At 39.0% G+C, this 26,051-nt stretch overlaps 1 protein-coding gene across 1 annotated transcript in view; it reads left to right on the top strand.

Annotated features, from left to right (window-relative positions):
* The window catches only part of GALNTL6 (polypeptide N-acetylgalactosaminyltransferase like 6), a 1,725,164-nt gene that overhangs the window by 543,535 nt on the left and 1,155,578 nt on the right, over nucleotides 1-26,051 (top strand). The gene's annotated exons all lie outside the window — the stretch shown is intronic.

Below are 26,051 nucleotides of genomic sequence, written 5' to 3'. Positions count from 1 at the left end.
TAGGTTATTTCAGAACTTTCTTTTTTTCTTAATTTAAGCATTTATTGCTATAAACATTCCTCTTAGAAATGCTTTTGCTAATACCGTAAGTTTTGGTATGATGTGTTTGCATTTTGTTTCTTTCAAGGTAAATTTTATTTTTCTATTGATTTCCTCTTTGACCAAAAAGTTATTCAGCACTGTGTTGTTTAGTTTTCATATATTTGTCAGATTTCCAGTTTCCTCATTTTATTGATTTCTAGTTTTATACCTTTGTGGTCAGAAAAGATAATTCGTATGATTTCCATCTTTTTAATTTTGCTGTGAGTTGTGTTTTGACCTAACAGATGATCTATCCTGGAGTATTTTCCAAGTGTGCTAGAGAAGAATGAGTATACTGCTGCTATTGAAAGGGAAGTTCCATACATTTCTCTTCAGTCCATTTGTGTGTGTGTCTGTGTGTGTGTGTGTGTGTGTGTGTCCCTAATCTTTTTTTTTTTACATCTTTATTGGAGTATAACTACTTTACAGTTGAGAGTGGGCAACCTTGTCTTGTTCCTGATCTTAGTGGACATGGTTTCAGTTTTTCACCATTGAGGAGGATGCTGGCTGCTGTGGGTTTGTCATATATGGCCTTTATTATGTTGAGGAAAGTTCCCTCTATGCCTACTTTCTGCAGGGTTTTTATCATAAATAGGTTTTGAATTTTGTTGAAAGCTTTCTCTGCATCTCTTGAGATGATCATATGGTTTTTCTCCTTCAATTTGTTAATATGGTATATCACATTGATTGATTTGCATATATTGAAGAATCCTTGCATTCCTGGGATAAACCCCACTTGATCATGATGTATGATTCTTTTAATGTGCTCTTGGATTCTGTTTGCTAGTATTTCATTGAGGATATTTACATTTATGTTCATCAGTGATATTGGCCTATAGTTTTCTTTCTTTGGGACATCTTTGGCTGGTTTTGGTATCAGGGAGATGGTGGCCTCATAGAATGAGTTTGAGAGTGTTTCTCCCACTGCTATATTTGGGAAGAGTTTCACAATGATAGGTGTTAGCTCTTCTCTAAATGTTTGATATAATTCTCCTGTGAAGCCATCTGGTCCTGGGCTTTTGTTTGTTGGAAGATTTGTACACAGTTTCAATTGCAGTGCTTGTGATTGGTCTGTTTATATTTTCTATTTCTTCCTGTTTCAGTCACGGCAGGTTGTGCATTTCTAAGAATTTGTCCATTCCTTCCAGGTTGTCCATTTTATTGGCATATGGTTGCTTATAGTAATCTCTCATAACCGTTTGTATTTCTGCAGTGTCAGTTGTTACTTCTCCTTTTTCATTTCTAATTGTATTGATTTGAGTCTTCTCCCTTTTTTTCTTGATGAGTCTGGCTAATGGTTTATCAATTTTGTTTATCTTCTCAAAGAACCAGCTTTTAGTTTTATTGATCTTTGCTATTGTTTCCTTCATTTTTCATTTATTTCTGATCTTATCTTTATGATTCCTTCTGATAACGTTGGGGGGGTTTTGCTCTTCTTTCTCTAATTGCTTTAGGTGTAAGGTTAGGTTATTTTTCTGAGATGTTTCTTGTTTCTTAAGGTAAGCTTGTATAGCTATAAACTTCCCTCTTAGAACTGCTTTTTCTGCATCCCATAGGTTTTGGGTCGTCATGTGTTCATTGTCATTTGTTTCTAGGTATTTTTTGATTTCCTCTTTGATTTCTTCAGTGATCTCTTGGTTATTAAGTAGTGTATTGTTTAGCCTCCATGTGTTTGTATTTTTTACAGATTTTTTCCTGTAATTGAAATCTAGTCTCTTAGCATTGTGGTCGGAAAAGATACTTGATACGATTTCAATTTTCTTAAATTTACCAAGGCTTCAGTTGTGACCCAAGATATTATCTATCCTGGAGAATGTTCCATGAGCACTTGAGATGAATGTATATTCTGTTGTTTTTGGATGGAATGTCCTATAAATATCAATTAAGTCCATCTTGTTTAATGTATCATTTAAAGCTTGTGTTTCCTTATTTATTTTCATTTTGGATGATCTGTGCATTGGTGAAAGTGGGGTGTTAAAGTCCCCTACTATGATTGTGTTACTGTCTATTTCCCCTTTTATGACTGTTAATATTTGCCTTATGTACTAAGGTGCTTCTATGTTGGGTGCATAAATATTTACAATTGTTATATCTTCTTATTGGATTCATCCCTTGATCATTAAGTAGTGTTCTTCTTTGTCTCTTGTAATAGTCTTTGTTTTAAAGTCTATTTTGTCCGATATGAGAATTGCTACTCCAGCTTTCTTTTGATTTCCATTTGCATAGAATATCTTTTTCCATCCTCTCGCTTTCAGTCTGTATGTGTCTCTAGGTCTGAAGTGGGTCTCTTGTAGACAGCATATATACAGGTCTTGTTTTTGCGGTACGCAGGCCTCTCACTGCCGTGGCCTCTCCCGTTGCGGAGCACAGGCTCCGGACGCGCAGGCTCAGCGGCCACGGCTCACGGGCCCAGCCGCTCCATGGCACGTGGGATCCTCCCGGACCGGGACACGAACCCGTGTTCCCTGCATTGGCAGGCGGACCCCCAACCACTGCGCCACCAGGGAAGCCCTACAGGTCTTGTTTTTGTATCCATTCACCTAGCCTATGTCTTTTGGGGGAGCATTCAATCCATTTACATTAAAGGTAATTATCGATATGTATGTTATTATTACCATTTTCTTAATTGTTTTGGGTTTGTTATTGTAGGTCTTTTCCTTCTCTTTTTCCCGCCTAGAGAAGTTCCTTTAGCATTTGTTATAAAGCTGGTTTGGTGGTGCTGAATTCTCTTAGCTTTTGCTTATCTGTAAAGATTTTAATTTCTCCATCAAATCTGAATGAGATCCTTGCTGTGTACACTTATCTTCATTGTAGGTTTTTCTCCTTCATCACTTTTAATATGTCCTGTCACTCCCTTCTGGCTTGCAGAGTTTCTGCTGAAAGATCAGCTGTTAACCTTAAGGGGATTCCCTTGTGTGTTATTTGTTGTTTTTCCCATACTGCTTTTAATATTTTTTCTTTGTATTTAATTTCTGATAGTTTCATTAATATGTGTCTTGGCATATTTCTCCTTAGGTATATCCTATATGGGACTTGCTGTGCTTTCTGGACATGATTAACTATTTCCTTTTCCATATTAGGGAAGTTTTCAACTATAATCTCTTCAACTATTTTCTCAGTCCCTTTCTTTTTCTCTTCTTCTTCTGGGACCCCTATAATTCAAATTTTGTTGCATTTAATGTTGTCCCAGAGGTCTCAGCAACTGTCCTCAATTCGTTTCATCCTTTTTACTTTATTCTGCTCTGAAGTAGTTTCTGTTAGGTCCTTTTGATCTAAGGTATAGTACAAGTCCACAGTTTCCTTGTGGATTTTCTGTTTGGATCATTTGTTGAAAGTATGGTATTGAAGTTCCCTATATTGATCTTTGCGGAGGCAGGAGGGGTGGAGGCTAGGATCTCCTACTCTGTCAACTTGGTGATGTCACCTCAAGAAAAACAAAATATTTTTATAAAGAAAATAAAAGCTCCTACTAGCATGAGAACATATAAAATCCCATTACTCTTTTTGATGAAATTTCTATACTAGTTAAAGATTAAGTTCTAAGAATTAGCTAAAAGGAATTTTTAAGCACACCATTAGTATTTTTTTAAATTTATGTTTAAACATATACAAACTTATTTAGATGACTTTATAGTGGCTCTCTGTATTTAGAATTTATCACAGAAAATATCTGAATGATTATATTAAAAAGAACTAGACAGCTGTCAATTGACAGTATAGATTGAAAAATACAGCAACATTTGTAAAAATTCTAAAAATTTTGCCTGTTGGATTTTTGTTTTTGTTGTTTTATATTTGTCTAATTTTGTTGATGAAATTAAGAATTTGGGCAGATGAAAATGATTCTAACCCACAGAATAAGTTAGAATTTTTTTTTTTTTTTTTTTTTTCGGTATGCGGGCCTTTCACTGTTGTGGCCTCTCCCGTTGCGGAGCACAGGCTCCCGATGCGCAGGCCTAGCGGCCATGCCTCACCGGCTTAGTTGCTCCGCGGCATGTGGGATCTTCCCGGACCAGGGCACAAACCCGTGTCTCCTGCATCGGCAGGCGGATTCTCAACCACTGCGCCACCAGGGAAGCCCCTAGAATTTGTATTTTGATAAATATTAATAACTACTTAAATAATTAAAGCAAAATTCAACCAGTTGTTTGTAAACCACATAGACAAACTCGTCAACATGCGGTTTGTAAGTTCCAACCAGATACTGGGGACTTGAGATTTATGTTAACTAGATTTTCAATCTGTTAAATAGAAAATACTTAACATACTTAACTACTGAAGCCCTCTGAAAATAATCACACTAGTAGTAGTGGGGAGAACAGGGGCTTTAGAATAAATAGAATAGGGTTCAAATATAGACTCTAGTACTTATTTTGTGATCTTAGTGCAGTTATTAGTCTAAGTGTCCCTCAGTGTTCTCATTCAAATTTTGAAGAAATTAAATAAATTAATCCATAGAAAGTCCCCAGCACAGTTCCTGACATAGGTGTTCATTTCCTCCTTCTCTCCTTTTCTTATGTCTTACTAAATAATTCCCTAAATGTGGTCTGAATCGGGGGAACTTGAATAAAGTCCAAAGATGGGCATTAGAGTATTGAATGAATTCTTTAAATGAGCTTATTGCAGGTGTGTGCATTTGCCTGTGCCTTTATGCATGTTTAAAAAATATTTTACGTTAAAGACATTTTTATATTTCCATCAGATGAGAACCACCACTGTTCTATACTAACTCACTCTATTTTATTGTGAACAAATGATACTCATAAAACAGTCTACTGCAGTCGTGCTAGGAAGTCTCACCCCTTGAAGTAAAAAGGACTCTATGAAATTTTGCTGCTAACTTAATTTTCTTTCTCAGAGTTAAATATGAGGGGGGAGGTTAATACAGTTAATAATATCACTTATTACTACTGTAGAATTGCACATGCAAGAAAAAATAATCACCAAATTTTATCCATTATTCATCTCCACACCCTTGTGTCTTTGCCTCTGGTATGCACTTCCCTCTAGCTTTAAGGCATTACCTGGCAACCATATTCCCTGCTTGTTAAAATGTTTTTCACTCTTTACGGTAAAGCTGGTATTATTTCTCCCATGGATTCTTCCTGAAAGAGATGGTTTCTTTGTGTTTATTCCTGTAGGCCTTTTTGCAAATGTACCATCATTGTTTTGCAACTAGTATCCCATCAGTTGCAAAAATATGTTTCCCTGGATAATGTCCTTGAGTGTGGACAATGTCCTTTTCCACTTCTACACAGGGTCTGGTGTACAGAGGTACGCAGTGTGGTTTTGTTGAATGAATGAATATGTGAGCAAACAGTTTGGTATATAATTGGACATCATTTTGTTTCTCATTTAATGAAGTCAACAACCTGTCAGTCTGTGAGGGATTACACAGAATAAATTTCAGCCTAATTTTCAAGCATTTTATTTAAATTCTGATCCTATTATTGATTCACTTAGTCCTCAATCTATAAACGTAGGTCACTTTGGTAACTCAGTTTTGAAAAACACCTTTGAGAGTATAAAGCTGGATAAAAGAAATCATCCTGTTCCTCCTAGAATACTGTTATTTTTAAGGAAAGTTGAACACACTTGATTTTAGATAAAAACTTTTTTTTATGTTTGTTTTGTCTCCTGTGCTTTCTTCTCTGTTTTGCACAATAGCGATAACGATTTATTGAATAAATACCCTCTAATAATGTTCTTGAGCTGCTGTGTTTATTTCTTCCCATAATCTATGAGCTGCAGAGGTTATGTGATTACAGAACGATCTCAAAACCACTCTTGACCAGAAAGGAGAGTTGACCATCACACCACCTGTTTTGCTATATTCAAATAGTTAAGTCACTTGACAGCCTCCATATATGGGAGCATGGAGGAAAAAGACAAGAGAGAATAAGAAAAAAGACAAAAAGCATTGATGAATTTTTTTTTTTAGGGTTTGAAGGTATGATTCTTAAACATAGATGAAGAAAAATATTCATGGGAAGAGAGGATGATTTGTGGATTGTTTTCAATTTTTCCAAATCCCATGTGAACTCATTCATTTTCCTTTCCCTTTCTTAACTTATATACCCATATTTACGCATTTACTCTCTATGAGAAGTGAAATATAACTATAAAATCTCTGATGTGATGTGATATGCCATCAATCATATATCCATCAGATAATTCCTACTGTGTTTCTTTCACCTTGAGTTCTTAGAAACCTGGATTGCATTTTATTGTCTTGTACTTCCAGTCCTTAAGCCTGGCATTATGCTTAACACGCAGACAATCTTCAACATCAAAATAACCAAGTAATCAACGTATGCATACCTACATGTATGTATGTGTGTGTTTCGGGGTGTGTTTTTACACACACAGTACATATATAAATAAATAGTTTTTATATAATGGCTTTTAGTAACTAAATTTGCACAGTGACTTTTAGAAACTATAGACACCCACAAATACACACAAGTATGTGTATGTGTATGTACACACACAAAAGCACGCTGACTATATATAAAAAAACGAATTGCACATGATGTTGTCAGCGCTTAGGACACACTACCCCAATATGACGTGTTGGCACATTGACTATTTTAAGCTCAAGGACTTTGGGAAAGGGCAGGTATGGGAAGGACTTTCTGACCTTCCCCTGAAGCAGGTTACAAGGCCCTCTTATGAGAGGTGCCCTCCCTCTACCCACAGGAAAGGAGCATCCTTTTCTCCAGGGACACGGTGCAGGCTCTGAATGGACAGACCTTGCTAAGTGTCCCCCAGTTGACTACCCTCAGCTCATGTTCCTTTTGGTCCTATCACTGTTTCCAGGGCTCTCCACCCTTCAAACCTAGTATGAAAACACTGGGTCTAACTGTGTCTCTGAGTCTTCCATGTCCTTATGAAGATTCCTATGTCATATAAAACTTATATTAAATAAAACTGTATGCTTTTCTCCTGTCAGTCTGTCTTTTGTTACAGAGACTCAGCTGAGAACCTAACATGGGTAGAGAAAAGATACTTTTCCTCTCCTACAATGTCCTTTAGTAAGGAAAACAAACTTCATAATGGTTTTTAGAGACTGGGAGCTCTTTACCACCCTTCTTAGCTCTCCCCTAACACCTCAGAGGAAGGGGTTTGGCCTCTTTTATTTATGTGAGAATAGCTCTTACTCATGAAGGAAACATGGTTCTCAAAACTAGCCTTCTTGCATGATCACACACTGTCTTATCTTGCAAAACAAAAACCAGGAGCACTTAAACATTATGGAAATTATGTAGCTGCTGATGAAAGTCACTGAACCTATATCTTCCATTTCCTTCTTCTGGTTTGTTCTCTAATTTACAACCAAAACTCCCCTGTAAATTGAGCAAACTCTTGCTAATGGAAAAATCAGGGAATGAGAAGTTTTTAACAATATTTTAATGTCTTTGTTAAAGTATCCAACATAATAGGGAGAAATCATTCCCAGGATATAAAAACTCAAGGCAAGATGATGTCTTCTCTTTTTTTCCTGATTTTGAACAAAATACTATGCAAAGGCTTAATTTAAAAACAAACCATCAAGTAGTTCTCAATTATCTTTTTTTATTTTGATGTAAAATTCCCCGAGTGTTGCCAATTAAAAAAAAAAAAAAAAAAAAAATGCTGTTCAACCAGCCAGACTCAGTTTCTCTGTTCCTGAAAAGAGAGTTGATTGGCCTTCTTGAAGTGTCTTGAGACTTAATTAGTTTATACTTGAAAAGCACTTTCAATGTGAAAGGTCCCATTCAGGTGTCAAGTATTATTAATCAGTGAACCAGATTCAGCAGTTTTCTTTTACTTTATAAACTCTTAGTAACCCTTTAAACCAAATGCTAAATTACATGGCCTTATTTTCTTTCTTTAGAAATCTCTTTTGTACACATTTTCCAACCTGCTTTTAAAATATGTGCGACGTACCATTCTTTTCTCTCTTTTTTTGCAAAGAATGCCACCTAAAAGTTCTTGCAAATATTTCCCTAACTATGCTTTTCTCTTATTTACACCACTTCCCAGGCTGAGTTCTTTGCAGCATAAACTGATGGCATCAATAATATAGCCAACTGGTGAATCAAATTGTGACCTTTTGAATTGTTACTCTATTACTAATAGATTTGCAAGAGGAATACGTTATTTGTAAACATATTTGATGATATAATAACTATTGTAATTCAGTGTAAAGTGTCAAGATTTATACAGACTCCTCTTTCAATTCAAGGGAAAATGTGAAGATCATGCTTTTGGCTCCACCATGGAGCTGAGATAAGTAACTGCAGGCTTTAGAATTGATGTCTCAAATGGTATGAATCCAATCAGAAAGAATGGCTGAATTTATAATTCTCCTCTCCCCACTATATATGGAGTGAACTCTTTATAACAATATAAAAATCACATCAACATAAGCATGTGTCTCTTCAAAAGGTGTACTATTTGGAAGTTAATTACTCTTTAGATTTTTATTTCAAAAGCAAACATATGAGAAGAGATTATTATTTTTTTTGTATACGTTCTACTCTTATCTCCTATAAAGAAAAGAGTGGTAGCTTATTTAACTAGCTATCTGACTGGTGTTTAAGTTCTGGTTCTTGGCCTTACTAGTTCTGAGACTTTTAGCAACCTACGTGACACCTGCCTCAGCCACAAGCAGGGTTTTGTGTAAAGTTAAATAAGTGGATGTATGTAAACTCTAAGTATAGTGGCCGGCACGGTGACGTGCAGAGGTCAAGTGAATGAAGTTTGGTGTTTGATGCTATTCTCTCTATGATTGTATTTTTCCGCATCTATCAGTATGTGACTCATAAAAGACGCTCAGTAAATACTGTTGAATTTAAGTGAGAGAACCAAGGAGGGTTAATTATTCATCAGAGCAAGCGGTGATCACCAACATTATCATCGTCACCACCACCTTCAAACATTCAACATGGACAAAATATGTCAGCTAAATAAATAACAAGATGCATTGTTTACATCCATAGCACTTGCAATCAGTATGAGTATTGTTTCCATATAGCTCCACTTAATAAGTAATTCAGCCCTGTAAATTTGCATACTAGCCATGTGTTATGTGGCAAGGGCAGAATAGTCAATATTTTTGTAATTATAGTTACAACAAAACCTGTGTTTTAATGTCTCATGGGCTCTGCCGATTTCAAAACTATATGTTGGTCCATTACGCTGAGCAACTGCAGAAATAGCATGTGCGATAGAGGGTTTTCACAACATTGATAACTCAGTTACTAACACCCATGCTGGTGAGACGGGTGTTTCTAAGATTAATGAATTAATTTATTATTAACGTATTATTAATTTTTTATTATTGTAAGTCTCAAATAATTCATGTTTAAGAAAAGAAACATAAAAATTCCGTATCTTATTTCCAAATCACCACTTCCAGACTGTCCTTTCCGTTCGGAAGCAGCACAAAATTCTGATGTGCTGATCAGAAAACATGGTGCCAGTGATTTTTACCACATAGCATACTCAGTTCAGCTGAGATCAACTGATTCTATTGCATTTGAGCTCAACATGTATCTCCATGAATTGTTCCTGGAACTATGAAAATATGGATAAATAATATTTAGGGTTTTTTCCCCCTTTTTCTTGATATACACCTAACAGCTTGTTTAGTATGTGCTGGACAAATGAGAGCTGAAGTGTACTCGTGGTTGAATTAAAAAACTGACAAATAATTCTGTTTTGCAAAATTAGTAGTGAGAGTATTGATTTAATGTTATTGAGAGACATAAAGAAATGTTTTTCTCTTTAATTTCAGAATGCGTGTATTTATTTAGCCAGAGAAAAGGGCGCTGTCTACAGACTGACTTGCCTTTTTACTTTGCCCTCTTTTTAATGCATGCTTTACGACACCCTGGTACTAGCACTGCATCAGTCCTTCTGACAACTGCTTGTCCATCACTCCAGACTCTAAAAATAAAATGCAGAGAGCTTCTTACCCAGACAGTAGGAATTTACTTTTCCCATTATAAGTAGTGCTTTTAGTATAGGATTGATTTTTTTTAAATTAATTAATTTATTTATTTAACTTTGGCTGCAACGGGTCTTCGTTGCTGCACGCGGGCCTTCTCTAGTTACGGCGGGCGGGGGCTACTCTTCATTGCAGTGCGCGGTCTTTTCATTGCAGTGGCTTCTCTTGTTGCGGAGCACGGGCTCTAGAGCCCAGTCTCAGTAGTTGTGACGCACGGGCTTAGTTGCTCTGAAGCATGTGGGATCGTCTTGGACCAGGGCTCAAACCCATGTCCCCTGCATTGGCAGGCGGATTCTTAACTACTGTGCCACCAGCGAAGTTCAGGAACGATTTTTGTTTGTTTAATCCCTTCTCCCTAAAGATGAAACTGAGTGAGCTGCGGTGTGGGAATGTTATACCGTGGGTACGAAGCTGAGGACAAGGACATTTTTCACTCAACGCCTCTCCCTCCATACACCCAGCTGTTACCAAATCTCAACCTCTCCTTTACAATCTGTCCTTCCTCTGACCCCTCTTTCCCATTCCCCGTGCTAACATCTTACCCTAGGGAATCCTTATATTATAACTGAATTATTCAATAGCCTCTGGATTGGTATCCTTATTTTCAGTTTTCACAAGGCAAGCCGTGCTCCATATGCTGACAAAGAAATTCTCCAAAATACACCATCGTGTGCATCACTTCCTTCTTAGATGCTTTTAGGTGGCTCATACGGCCTACTTGCAGGATGGCAAAGAGGTTCCATACAAACGGCCAACTTCAGTCTGCAGTCAGGCTCACCTGGAGCGTTGTGTGGAAGTCAGTAGTTTCCACAATGACCTAGCAAGAGTACAGTGATTGATTAGTGATGTCTGCCCCAGGAGGAGCAATGGGGACCTGCAGACCATCCGCAGTGGGTCTTAGACCAGTCCCAACAGAGGAGAACCTATCCTCTCAATATTCCCCAATAGTACACAAACCTGTGTGGATGTGTCTACTCAGAGAAAATAGTTTATGATTTGAAAGAATGATATGCATGACTCAGGCAAATGGACAAAACACTATTTTCTCAGCTGTGTCAATTACTAGATTTGTGTGTGACTTCCTGCATTATTTAGTACAAGTTTAACATTCCTATGACTGAATTTCCTATCATCAAAATGAGGACAAGAGGGCTGTCAAAAAACTGTGTAGATACGTGTAAATCATTTAGAGAAATGGCTGACCCATAGCAAGCTCTTTAAAAATGTACGCTACTACTGTCTTCATTGTCTATCTTTACAACACCTTCAGAGGTCTTGGCTCTCCACCACTTGGAGAAGAAAATCAAGACAAATGTGCTTCACACAATATTTCCCACCACCATGTAGGTAAGAGCAGGTGTTTACATACACAGATATGCCTATATGTGTGTACATAAATACATAAAGTAAATGATATATGTGTACAAATGTATGTATAAATGTGTATATGTGTATACATATCCATAGCGAGAAATTGCTCTTCACCAGTGAAAACAATTGTCAATTGTTCTACTTCCTGCCAGTTACTAATTAACTGAAAACAATTAAGTAATTAAAAATGAAGCATCAATATTTGTTTGTGGGAGAAGGAAGGAATAGCTTGTCTGATGGAAGAGTAATTACAATATTATTTCTAGGTAACATATCAGGCACCGTCCCACCTCAGGGCACTTGCATCTGCTGTGCCCTTTGCTTTAGGTGCTCTTCCCTACGTTAGTTCCTGTTGACTTTTCCTCCTTCCAGGCTGCCTAGTTATCATCTTCTCAGTGAGGCCCTGCCTGCAGCTCAGCTTCTGAACTCACTGCCCCATCCTTCCCTTCCCCATTCCCTCCTGTATTTGGTCCTCTACTGTACTAGTCACCTTCTATTATACCATGTAGTTTACTCTATATTGTGTTTTTTTATTGAAGTATGGTTCATATACAGTAATATGATATAAGTTACATATATACACAAGAGTGATTCACAATTTTTAAACTACTTTGTTGTATTTTTTAGATTTCACATATAAATTATATCATACAGTGTTTGTCTTTCTCTGTGTGACTCATTTCACTTAGCACAGTGCTCTCCAAGTCCATCCATGTTGCTGAAAATGGCAAAATTTCATTATTTATGGCTGAGTAGCATTCCATTGTATATGTGTGTACATATACACACGCACGTCATGGATATATCTTCTTTATCCATTCATCTGTTGATGGACACAGGTTGCTTTCATGTCTTGGCAATTGTAAATAATGCTGCTATGAACCTAGAGGTGCATGTATTGTTTCAAATTAGTGTTTGTATCAAAATTGTTTCAAATTTTTTTGGACATATATCCAGGAATGGATGGGTCATATGGTAGTTCTATTTTCAGTTTTTGGAGAAGCCTCCATACTGTTTTCCACAGTGGCTGCACCAATTTACCTTCCCACCAACAGTGCACAAGAGCTCCCTTTTCTCCACATCCTCGCCAGCATTTATTGTGTTCTTTTTGATGACGGCCATTCTGACAGGCGTGAGGTGACATCTCAGTGTGGTTTTAATTTGCATTTCCCTCATGATTAGTGATGTGGAGCATCCTTTCACGTGCCTGTTGGCCATCTGCATTTCCTCTTTGGAAAAATGTCTGTTCAGTTTTTCCGCCCACTTTTTAAAATTTATTTTTCATTGAAGTATAGTTGAATTACAATGTTGTGTTAATTTCTGCTGTACAGCACAACGACTCAGTTATACATATATATATACATTCTGTTTCATATTCTTTTCCATTGTGATTTATCACAGGATATTGAATATAGTTCCCGGTGCTCTACAGTAGGACCTTGCTGTTTATCCATCCTGTATGTACTAGTTTGCATCTGCTATTCCCAAACTCCCAGTCCTTCCCTCCCCCAACCCCCTCCCCCTTGGCAACCACCAGTCTGTTCTCTATGTCCCTGATTTTGTTTCTGTTTCGTAGATAGGTTCATTTGAGTCATATTTTAGATTCCACATATAAGTCATGTCATATGGTACTTGTCTTTGTCTTTCTGACTTACTTCACTTATTATGATAATCTCTAGTTACATCCATTTTTTTAAAAAAATCTGGTTGTTTTATTTATTTTCTCTCCCCACACTAGAATGTAAAATCCATGACAATGGAGAATATTCTTTTGTTTACTACTGTATGAACCTTGGCTTACACAGTAAAAGGCTGGCTTACACATAGTAGAAGCTTAAGAATTGTATGAAAAATGAATGAAAGAATGATTCTTTTAGTTGAAACAGATAGACATCTCTAGTTATTCAAATAAAAGGATCACTTATGACTATCCTACCTTATCTACAGGGCTCTTGATAGACTTGAGAAATGGAGGAAGATTTTATAAATAGGCCTTTTCCTTTATGCAGGGTATTTTGAAATGAATGTACAGCTATTTTAGGAAAACTGAAGATGAACTGAAAATGCTGTCAATTAATAATAATTATAACAATAAATTATTGCTATACACAAGTACATCTTTTTGTATTTACTGAATGTTTGGAATTTTTTTGAGGAAATAGTAAAATCTAAATTATATGCCAGAAATTCACACGAAGGCTCCTGAAACTCATTCTGAGGCAGTGAGGAAGGAAGTGGAGGTAGACACAGCCTCTACACTGCACCTGGTATGAGGGCCACAAGGGGAAAAGGTAAAGCACTCTTGTCCCTTTTACATCAATAAAAAGCCCTTTTCTCCAGACACCTTTGGATGCGTGATTATTATTCATGGAAACTGTCAGTGTCCTTAAGTCCACCCTGTAACATGATAGATGAGAGACAGACAGTGGGCCATTATCTTGACAAGGTAGATCTTAGCAAGTAAAAGTCAAGTGAAATGGAAATCTAAAGTTAGGAAGTCAGAATATTTTTATTTTCTGTTTGATGTTACTTCCACCTATTGTGAATCTGAATTCACACTTTTATTTTAACCATTAAGACTGTCCTTTCCTGGCTCACCTTTTGCCAGATTATCCAAATGAATATTGGGGAAAAGGCCAATCATTTAGCTGCTGATTTAATGGTAATATATGAGGTTTTAATACTATAGACTTAACATTAAGGGGATTTTATTTCAGTGTTTTGACATTAAAAGCCGTCATTATAGCTGTTGAATATATTGTTTTTGTTCCTCCCCAAGTAATCCTTTCTATAATGTATGTTACCAATATTAATTAAACAGGGACCATAAAAAGTCCTTAAGTCATTTTTAGAAAATGTCTTCAAAGTGGTTTTATAATACTACTTAATATATGTGCTTGTAATCTGAAGACAATACCTCAGCTGCTGTAGAATATAACAGAAGACGACAGAATAAATGATGCTACGCATTGTGAGTTATCACGGTTAGAAGCAGATTTGGACAGTGCATCTCGCACATGGGAGGTTTAATAGGAAATGTTATAGGAAACTGCATTAATAAAGGATGAGGGAAGGAGGCTGGGCAGAGAAAGAAGTTGAGATCTGATGAAGCTGAAGCGGAGGTTGCAACTGATTCTGAAATCAGAGAGCAGCTCTGCAGTGGGACTGTTCTTCAGAGCTGTCCCATCGAGGAAGGGGAGCCGAGCCTTTGTATTCTTTCCACGCTAGTTTGCAGGCCGCCCTCCAGGGCAGTGGTGGTGTGGATGCCGGCGTGTAACCTTACACACGACGGCCTCCTTCAGCCAAGGGCACTGCCTAGAGAAGGGAATTAGCTAAGAAACGAGTTTCAGTCCACGGTTGGATGTGGGAGGCCTACCCTGGAATCCACTGCAGCCCACCTCCTGCTCCCACCAGATTTCACCCACCTGCAAACACCTTGCCCACACGTAGGCTGGCCCATCCTCCAGGAGAAGCTTAGAAGAGGAAGGTTAGTGGGACAGACCAAGCCCCACTATGCTTCTAGTCTAGAGGCCATAACTTAGCCCTCGACGCCACCTCCTTAACTCCCTGTTCTGGTCTCCCCTCACCCTTGGTTAGCACCTCTGCTAGACCCTGCAAGGGGTCTGAGGCCTGGTCCAGGCGCCCTCCTTGGTCTATGACTGGTGTACTTGTCCATTCATTGTCATGGCTGGACAGAGGAGCATGAAGAAAAGCTCCTGGGAGTCATCAGGGTGTCGAATGCATTTTTCCTGCTTCTGACGATCAGAGCCAATTATCTGAAGGCTAGTTACTCCTTTCCTTGGCTGCTGATTTCTAACCCCACGAAGTACAAAGTGACTGGATAGCAGCAACAGCTTCGGGTGTCAGTAGATGCTCATGTATGCTCTGGTGGGAACTTTGTCTTCTGAGAACCAGGACTTCTAGACCTGCAAAGACTAGAGGTGCAGGAATAAAGAATCACACATTCCTCAGTGGATCACTCCTGTTTTCACCTTGTTTTCCAGATTCACGCACTCTAATTATTTTAATATTAAACATTAAATATCTAAATATTTTAATATCTGTACAGAACCCACCGTGTATCATCTCCAAGGTGGTGCCCCTCAAATTTGTCTCTAAGAGGTTGCTCCATTGCTCTCCTAGGCTAGTTGCTTCTAGATGGCGTGGTAGGTAACAGGCTAGGTGGACCACGTGGTCATGCAGTCATTGCCACACTCCTTCTGTTTAAGGTGGATCTCTAGCACCAACGGGATGCTATGTGGGATAATGTGTTGATAGACTAGATACTTAGTGTGGCTGCTCTGTAAACCCTTGGATAGAAGTGCTGGTTGAGCTGTCAAAGGCAAGAAAGGCAAACTCATATTTGGATTGATTCCAATCAAAATGAACTGCTGCTCCTTTCAGGGTGGATGGATTCCAATGTAATAAACTTACTCCTCAGTCCTTGCTGCTGGTAGGTTGGACATTTGGCAGTGACAGAAGCTAGTTCAACATGACCCAAAGGAAGTTATGGCAGTTAAGCTCATGCATGGACTCCATTCCTGCACCATAGCTACTCCATTAATCACTGTGCCAATGCCGGGATCACCAAACTTGGTGACTGGCATCAGCTGCTCAGGTCTTTTGATGTACTTGTATGGTAGCTGTGCCATAGTGGATGCTTTCCGATGGGCATTGATGTGCTATACAAATATGTTCACATTTTCTTCCACTCATAGGTCCATCCAGATGTCTCCTATCTAGAGCTGTCCGTTCTAATGCGTCCACCTGATTAAACATCATAGTATGATCTTTAATAGGAGGACACATTTATCTACTCTACAAAAATTATTTTGATATATTTATAAAAATGAGCTAACTAATTTACTCTCAATCAAATTAAAAGATACTGAAAATGTTATCAAATACGTTATGTAGACTCTATGGATGATCTTTACTAAACAGAACATCATGAAATATGGAAAATGCTGTCATGTGGAAGAGGAATTGGACAGACACTGGTTGGGCACTAGGCGTAGAACCAGGACCAACGTCCAGGGAGACAGATTTTATTTCAATACAGGGAACAATTTTGCAGCTGAGTTGTATGGGATGGGGTTGCTATAGGGGAGGTAAGTCATTCTGATATTGTAAGTCTTTCAGCAAAACTCTGACAAGCTCTTTGAGTACATAGTTGTGATGCAAGCTGCAGGATCCTATTTTGGGTAAGAGATATTTGAGGACACTTCCAATACTGAGATTAGAGAAATCTAATAATTCTCCACAGGCAACGATGATATTCAGATACACATTCATTTATATGTTCATTCGTTCAAAAACTATGTATTGAGCATTTACAGCATGTTAGGGATGACATATTTTCTTGGCTTTGTTTCCTTGGATGATCAGGATAGAAAAGTAGCCACTATTTTGGAAATACATCCAATTTTCAAGTACCAAAGAGAATTTGGACCTGCGGTGTTAAAATTGTACAAATGTTTGCATTCAAGCATACATACAAAGGTAATGTTTTTAAATAAGTATTTCCATTTCTTTACATGAGATAAAAGGGTGGATATTTGACAACAAAATAAATTTATTTAAAGTTTATGTATTAGAGAAAACTGATTAATGAAAAATGTTCTTATTTTAACTTGACGAGTTCTGTTCATGACAAGGTATAAAGGGGGCATGTCTCGGTGTACAGAGAGTACAGTTTTTAGCATTTACTTGCAGCCTCGTCCTTAGTTTTATGACATAATGCTGCTATTTTGGTATTCTTCATGGAATTGCAACAGCCAAATCCAGTTTTGAATTCTTGCAAGCAATTCCCAATGAAGCCCTCGAGAAAAAAAAACAGTAGTTCTTAAAACCTCCATTATCAAAAATTCTATCTACCTACCTATCTATCTATCTATCTATCTATTTAATTGACAGATATAAACATTTATGATCCCTGTTTAATACAAAGTCCAAGTTTCTTTCCTGAAACTACTTTTGACATTTTCACTAAGGAATGGGAAACATTAATTTGAAAGCTTACCTCATAATACTGTAGAAAGAAAATATTATTTAGAAAAAGAATATAGCCTCGATTTTTAATTTAATCAGAATTATGTCTATTTTACAAAAGGTTAAAAATCAATTAATTTCAGTAAAATACTCATGCATTCGTTTTAATATAGTGAGCTCAGATGCTGGAATCGGAGACACTTATTCAGTTCCTAGATCCGTCACATATTAGCTGAGTGACTTTTCGTAATTTCCCTTACCTTTCTGAACTTTGGTTACCTTATCTTTAAAATGAGAATAATTCTTACTAAAAGTGTTGGTAAAACAGAGGTTTTGTTAGGATTAAAGTAGATAATAAATGTAAAATATGCTGTACAGTGTGCCTGACACATGAAGAGCACTTAACCAACAGGATTATTGATGGTATAATACAGCGTTATTATTACTAAAACTTTAATCATTAACTGCTTAGTAGTGCTCTAAAAGAGTTCTTTGTTTTGATCATAATACTGTGAAGTTTAGCCTGAATCAAATATCACCAACAGATTTGATTTGGGAGAATTCCTCTTCTCTACCTTGGGAAGTAGACTGTTGAATTAAATGCAGTTGTTTCTGTGATTTACTAAGAAAATAGAAACATCATGATAAGAGATTAACTAGTGAATGAGATCGCATTCTGTGTATGCTTATGTTGAGTCTATTTTCCCTATGTAGATGAAACTTTATACTAGGAATTTCTTAACATTTCAGAAAACATCTTCACCTGTTTTGATCATCACAGTAACCCTTGAAATACTATAAATTTCTGATTCCACAGTTTTGTAAGACGGCCCTCAAGATACTTAAAAGTCTTTCCTGGTTATTCATATGGTGAATAATACAAGTGAGGTTTGAACGCAGATTGTTTTGTCCTCTTCGTTCTTGTCACTACCGCCAAAATATCTCTTAGAGCTTCTCCAAAGGGGATCTCAAAGATACATTAACTAGAGGTGAAATCACAGCTCTCAACTGGTGTGGTTACAAATAATTTAGGGTACCAGAATTGTTGATGTAATTCATAAACCTATCAGACCTAATTAACATGAGCTCTCCTTTACTTTGATTTTTTTTTTTTTTTGGATACATGATAGATATAATCAGAACTGAAATGTTCAGACAGAATTATATAATAAATAGGGAAAAATGAAGAGTGGCTACTGAATAGAATTAGGCAGTGATATGCAGTGATGATTTTATAAAAGATACAAAGGAGTTAAAGACATGTTGCATGTGGATTTGCGTTGTCCCTGGTTACTGTCTCTTTCTCTCTCTGTCGACCAGTCCTCACCAATACTTCAGTATATCTGTTCATTTGCAATAACAGCTCTCTCTTTTATAAGAAACAATGTTATTATATGGTTGTGAGTGTGCGTGTGTGTATCCAGTTAAATTAGGTCCTCAAAGACTTCGAGAGGATAAGGGGCCAGAAATGCATAAGACCTGAAATCTTGCAAGACTTAGATTTGTTTGGATGATATGACGATGGCGCAGCACAGGTTTTAGGAGGAGTAAGTTCTCCATAAAAGGTGTTGGGCTGAGTAATGAGTGGCTACTATCAACGCTCAAGGTGGTCAGACGGCTTCAGAGGCAAGGAAGGCTGACCCACTGACTTTTTTTAATGTTCCCATTAAAAGTCTGAGACGCTTATATGCAGTGACTTTAAGATCTATCGTGTCTTACAATAAGGATGAAAATAATTTAAATTCTCGTAAACTAGCGGTGTTTGGAATCTTTTCATTTTTCTTTCGATAATTACTTTAAGATAAATACACTTGCAGAGCACAAAATTAAATACCTTCCTTCCTCTGGTCATTGAATGATTAATGTAATTACATTCATTAAAGCATTATTATCAGACGTTCCGCAGACCCATCTTTTCTTGTGTGTAAACTGCTGCTTTGGGCTGCGCTTGATTCCGCTGCATTTGCCACCTCCTCATGGGATCAGGAAATTTGACAACTGCCAAATCCAGTGATGGTTTTTGCAACTGCATCTCTTTTGGCTCATCAGTTTCATTTAATGGAGAGGACCACTGCCCTCCTCTTTGAAACAGTTTCTTCATTTGGCTTTCTTGGTTTCTCTCAAACCAAACTAAACACTATCTCTCAAGGTCTTTCGCTGGTTTCTCTTACTCTCCCCAAGCTTTTATTGTTGGAGCACCTTTGTTCTATTATCTACCTGCATTCACTCTCTTGATAATCTCATAATATTTTATGGCCTTAAATACTCTCAGGACTTCTAGGTTTACGTGTACAACTTAGATTCCACACCCGTCTGCCCCAGTCAAGTTCCAAGTCTCAAATCCAAACATTTGTTCACCATTTCTGCCATTAGCCACGTGAGTTCATTAAGTCCAACCAAACCCCTGGTCTTCTCCCTAGAGCCTGTTTCTCTCAGGGTCTTCCTATCTCCGTAAAAGATAGACCCAGTTCTGCAAGAGCTTAGACCAATAACTTGGAGTTTCTTGGGCTCTCTTCCCCCGACCCAACCTCCACACTCCATGTTAGGTCCTATACCTACTCAGTGCAGTTTTATAGTGAGAATATTCCAAGTCAAAGTACTTTTCATCATCTCCGCTGCTCTTGTCCTGATACCAGCCACCCCCATTGGATTACAGCAACTAGTCTGTTCCTCCTATCTATTGTATCATCTATTTCAGCAGCTAGGATGGTCTTGCTAAAAAGTGAGTCAGGTCATGTTAATCTCTACTCCAGTCCCTTCCGTGACTTCCCACCTCAGACTAAAAGCCAACATTCTTCTATAGATTTAATTCTCTACACTAGATCGTAATATCGGCTCTGGCCCCCAATTCACTCCTCAAGCTCCATCCCCTCTCTTACTGCAGGCTGTTCCAGGTGCACTGCCTTCCTTGCTGTTCTCAAACATCCCAGACGAACTCCCACCAATGGGCTTGCTGTTCCTCTACCTGGAATTCCATCTCCTGTGATACCCAGAGTTCTTGCTTCCTTCCTTGCTTCCTTCAATATTTGTCCAAATGTTACTCACTCAGCAGGGACTTTCCCATATGCTTTAGTTGACATTGTATCTCACCCCACCTCCTGACATTTCCAACTCCTCTCCCCTGCCTTACTTTTTTCCATGTTCTAATTTTTAATCATCAGCCTCTACACGTGACTTGCTTCTGCTGTCGATTGTCTGAAGGCAGAGATGTTTGTCATTTCAAGTATTCAGTATATGTCTGTTAATTGATATTAGTATACCTTGAAAGGTATTAATGTTTAAAAATATTAAATTCATTTATTTCATATCCACAAATTTTGTGTCAGAAGAAATTAACTTATATTCAATATATAATATGTGTATGACCTTCTTTATTTTCTCTTTCTCAGAAAAGAAAAAAAAGTGGAACGTGACAAATATTCAGTGGCTCCTTAAGCATGTTTCACTGGCTTCACTTACATTAATTGTGTATTTTTAAAATTTTCATCGATGATATTTTGTCTTGAGCTATTATGAAAAATCTTTCCTTCAAATTTAATATTAACTTTATTAGCACTTGACTTCATCATTCCAAACATAATTTAGACTTTTCACTGAAATAAATAGATGTTCATTTATTCAGCACAAACATTTTAAAGACATAATGTGGGTTAAATACTCTTTTTAAAAAGGTGCAAGGCACAAATATTATGTACGAGAAGATAAAGGTCAAATCTAAGGTGGAAATCTGATATGTGACCTATATAAAATTACAATCATACAAACTAAAAATATAGTTACATGTATGTAACATGTAAAGTATAAAGGAACAGTTGATTATGTAATTTTACTTTCTGCACAACCTTCTTTTTTACAGTCCCCCAAAAAACATGAACAAAGCAGCTTCAAGGTTATAAAACTAGACGGTCATTCCTTCCAAACTCGGTGTTTTTGTTTAGCTCCTTTAATCTTCCACAGAAGTAAAAGTAGAATAATCAAGAGAGAGAGAGAGCAAGAGAGGAAGGAAGGAAGGAAGGAAGGAAGGAAGGAAGGAAGGAAGGAAGGAAGGAAGGAAGGAAGAAGGGAAAGAGGGAAGGAAGGAAGAGGGAAAGAAAGAAAAAACTTTTTTTTGTCAGTAAAACAAGGTAAATATGGTATACTGGTTAAGATCTTGGAATCAGGAGCAAAATACCTGGGTTTAAATCCCTGCCCTCCCACTTACTAGCACTTACTGGGCAAGATCCTTACCATCTTTTTGCCTTAGTTTTCTAAGCTATTAAGTAGAGACAGTAATAGAACCTACAGAATAGAATAATTAATAAGATTAAATGACATAATGCTTCAGAAATGCTGATATAAATGTCTGCATTATAGTAAATGCTAAATAAATATTTGGTAATTAAATGTGTAGGGAAAGAAAATATATTTGAGTAAAGGTATATTCTGTGGGCAGAGGAAGAAGTATATTTAGAGGTAAATTTGATGACTAAGACTTTAAATACTGTAAAGTAAATAACTTGTGTAGTTTGAAAATATTTAGGCCCAGAAGAAATAACCTCCTTTTTCTTTTTTCTTTTAGCATTTGTCACTTTTTAATTTGCACCACACTTAATTGCAAACACCTTTTAACTCCTTTCTGGTGCTGAAAACTCGGTGAGAATGTTCACCTCTATATCCTCTGCCCAACAGCGCTTGAATATATATAGAAATTGACTAGGGTCTTTTGGTGAAGAATTTCAGTGATGATAGAGACTGGGAAATATCACATTTTAATATTTATCTTAACCCTTAGTTCTCTTTATTGTGTAGTGGCAAACGCTGAAATGCCAGAAAAATAAATTGAAGAAGATCCCTGTAATACGTGTCTTAATATAATCACACTAAATGAATAGTATAATTTAAATTTACTTTTATTATAATTACTATTAAGATAGTCACTTTCCAGTTTTCACTGGAGGATTTTTTTTTTTTTACCCCAAAACTGAGGTAACTTAGCCAAAGGTATGCTAATAACAAAGTATCCTAATTGTTTATTCAGAGGGAAAAATTTCAATATTTTTATATTTCAGATATCATTATTGGATAAAATAACAGAATATTTCTCAATTTCTAGACACATTACCTTTATGCTCTAGAGTCTTGTGCCTTCTGATAAAAGCTTGGAAAAACTCAGATCTAAATAAACTCAAACGATATTAAGATCCTAGGTAAAGCTAGGTATTAATAGTTTCACTGATAAATTTCAACATAACCTCTTAAAAATGTAGATGATGTACTATCGTAGGACCTTAAAATCAATTATTTTTAATCTTCTCTTACAACGTTATTATAACATGTTGTTATATTTATTAACAAATGCTTATTTGTGAATCTATAGTGTTCAGGTAAAAACACAGAGATTGTTGATTACCTTTCTTTGGTTCATGAAACAAGACATATTCACCAGGCTTATCGTTTTCAGATGTAAAGCATTAAACTAATAAATGTGAAAAAAATTGTTAATATGGCAAAATCATGAGCAAATGTTTTCCTTTCAAGTTCAGTTACTACTGACCGCCCCACTAACAGTCCAGTGTCAAGTGCCAGGCACATGGGGGCGCCATCTCGGCCCAATGTCTTGACCTCATCAGCCCCCAGCCCCAGGCCACGTCTCATAAAGCAGAACCACCTACCTGAGCCTATTCAAACGCATGGAATCTTGAGAGAGAGTCAAATGTTTCTTTTAAGTCACCAAATTTTAGAGCAGCGCTTAACTAAAGCAATAGCCTCCTGCCTTTTTCAAGGTAGGGCTTAAACCTGGCTCAAGTGAAAGTCAATGCAAACAGCTGGGCTTAGGCACTTCATTACAGTTGCCTTCATGTTACATTTTCAACTAGATGGTAAGTTATTCACGGTCCCGGTTATTGCTTTATTTATTTTTCCTCCATGTGTCCCCGTAGGTTTTAACACAGTGCTAGGCACATGGTACTCTGATAACCTGAGGTTGCCAGTTGAGTCATAACAGAATGGAGGGCTTCCCTGGTGGCGCAGTGGCTGAGGGTCCGCCTGCCGATGCAGGGGACGCGGGTTCGTGCCCCGGTCCGGGAAGATCCCACGTGCCGCGGAGCGGCTGGGCCCGTGAGCCGTGGCCGCTGAGCCTGCGCGTCCGGAGCCTGTGCTCCGCCACGGGAGAGGCCACAACAGTGAGAGGCCCGCGTACCGCAAAAAAAAAAACCACAAACACACAGAAAAATAACAGAATGGAGGAGCAAAGGGGGGTAAAAAGGTGGCCTCTGGATGTAAGACAAATTTTAAAGATAGAAGGATTTTGATTAAATCAATATTAGTAACCAATTTTAAAAGAATATGTCTGTTTTATGTATATATATATTTATGTTGGTATTTCATCTGGATTAGCTGAACAAAGGAATTAGCGGTCACTTAGAGGGGCTTTTTTTCTTTGTAAAACCTAAAATATAAATTTTAGTTAGAAGCCTTGTCATGTTAGAAATTTACACGTGGAATTGTGAAAGAGGTAATAACTAACTAACTAAACAGATAAATAAAATGGGGGGTGAGGGAAGGATTGTCTAGAGCTACACTGTAAAAGCAGGGGTGAACCTAATAATTTTCTGCTTCCAGTCTCTGCCATGTTCTCTGCATGTACTTCATGTGGGAAGTAACAGTTATACCCATTCACTGTAACTAACCATGTTCTGGGAGTGGGTACTGTTTGCAGGACTGTTTACTAGTGTAATAATGAAGCACAATTCAGGTCAGAATCCTGGATTTAGCAACCAGAAGGATATGTCTATTTGTCTGTGCTCAGGACTTATTTTCTGTTTCTATGCTTGTTTTGTTTTGGTATAAAGAAACTGATATTATTTAATATGTGAGGGATTTTTAATTTTCTAAGGCCAAGGGCATTTTTGAGTTCTTTTATTTTGTAATTGTTAATAACTCTATCTACAAGACGGAAAATATCCAATATACTTAAATAGTCCTCCAAACTCCTTTCCTTCAGGACCCATCATCCCAGCAAACCTCTCTCCCTGCTATGTCGCTTCCCAGAATTCATAGTTCCATGCTTTAGAATTGCACTTGCTAAAAGAGAAAAAGGAGGTTAGAAAATGCAGGGTATAAAAGGGAATGTGTGTGCGTGTGTGTGTGTGTGTGTGTGGTGGTGATGAAGAATTAAACCCCTTGCTCTCCAGATTCCAAAGTGGCACTTGTGTAAAATGAAAATGTAACTGGTCTTGACGTAAATGACATATTCAGACATATTTATTAAATGTGTTTATATACGCTTTTGAAATGCAAGTAATTCACGGAAACAAATTTGCAGCACAAAGCTTTATTCATGCAGTCAATAGGTACTGTTCAGATACACTTTAAAATTATAATGTGAGGAGCTGAAAGCATAACTTTACACTCACATACATCTACGTCTTTATCAAGTGAGACAGGAGAGGGAAGGGGGAGGAGGAGGGAGGGGAGGCGATGCAGGAAAGGAGAGAGGGATGGAGAGGAGACGCAGGAAAGGAGAGAGGGAGAAAATACCGTTCTGGACCCACCTTCTCATCCCCCCCAAGCATGTGGGCATCACATCCAGTTGTAACAAAGAGATGACCGTGGCGTTTCCTTTCGGTTCCGCACAGGCTGGCACAGCGCGTGCTGCGTGCATGTCTGTCGTCTCCTCCAAGCCCCCCTTCCTCCCGGTGTTGGGAGCCCGGGAGTCCCCCTGATCCGTAACAGGCCCGCAGGTCCCTTGGAGACGCGGCCACAGGTTCGTGCGTGTGCGGTCTGGGGCGGAGGTCCATCCCGATGCTGGGGAGAGGGAGGAGGCCCTCCTGCCCGAGACGGAGCTCGACCCCGACTCGGCCCGCGGACCGTGGCAGGGGTGTGCGAGGTCAGAGGGACAGGCAGCCCCGCGGCGACCAGGAGCGCGGCGTGTGGTCGCGCGGGCGGGGTGGCACCGCCGATCTCACCGGGCCCGGGCGCTTGCAGACCCAGGTAAGCCGCCCGGGCTCCACGGTGTCGCTCCGTCAGCCGCGGCCCGGCCTCGCGTCGCGGTCCCAGCCCTCCTCCTGCTTCAAGGCGCACCTGGCCGCGCGGCCAGGGAGGCCCCGGGAGGGACCGCCGGGCTCGGTTCGCCTCCGAGCCCGCCGGCACCCCAGAGGAGCCCGCGGAAACACCGCGAGCAGCCGGCACCCTGTCCCGCTGCGTCTCGGGCCTGGCGCCTTCGGGGTGAAGCGAGCGGGGCCGCCGGCCTCCCCGCGGGTCCGAGGTCGCGCGAACGGCCCCGGCGGAGACAGGAGGTCGCGTAGGCGAGAGGCTGGCGTCCCGGTCCCGGGGTGGCGTCGCCGTCCTCCGCTTCCCGGCGTCACGGCGGGCTTATATAGGAGCGGGCAGCTGGGGGCTGCCCTCCCCACCCCGCGGCCGGCACAGCCTCGTCCCCGCGCAGGCAGGCGAGCAGGCTACGGCGGCGGGAGCAGCGCGCGCCCCTCCCTCCTCGCCCTCCGCGCGCGCGCCCCGCGAGCCCGCTCCGCTCGGGCGCCACCCTCCCTCCCCGGCGCGGGGAGCGTGAGAGCGTCGCCCTCCAGGTGCGGCGAGGCTCCCCGGGGCACGTTCCGTCGCCGGGAGAGGATGGTCACGG

This window comes from Kogia breviceps, chromosome 8, assembly GCF_026419965.1.
Source record: "Kogia breviceps isolate mKogBre1 chromosome 8, mKogBre1 haplotype 1, whole genome shotgun sequence".
Classification (NCBI taxonomy): Eukaryota; Metazoa; Chordata; class Mammalia; order Artiodactyla; family Physeteridae; genus Kogia; species Kogia breviceps.
This window is presented reverse-complemented; position numbering and strand designations above follow the sequence as displayed.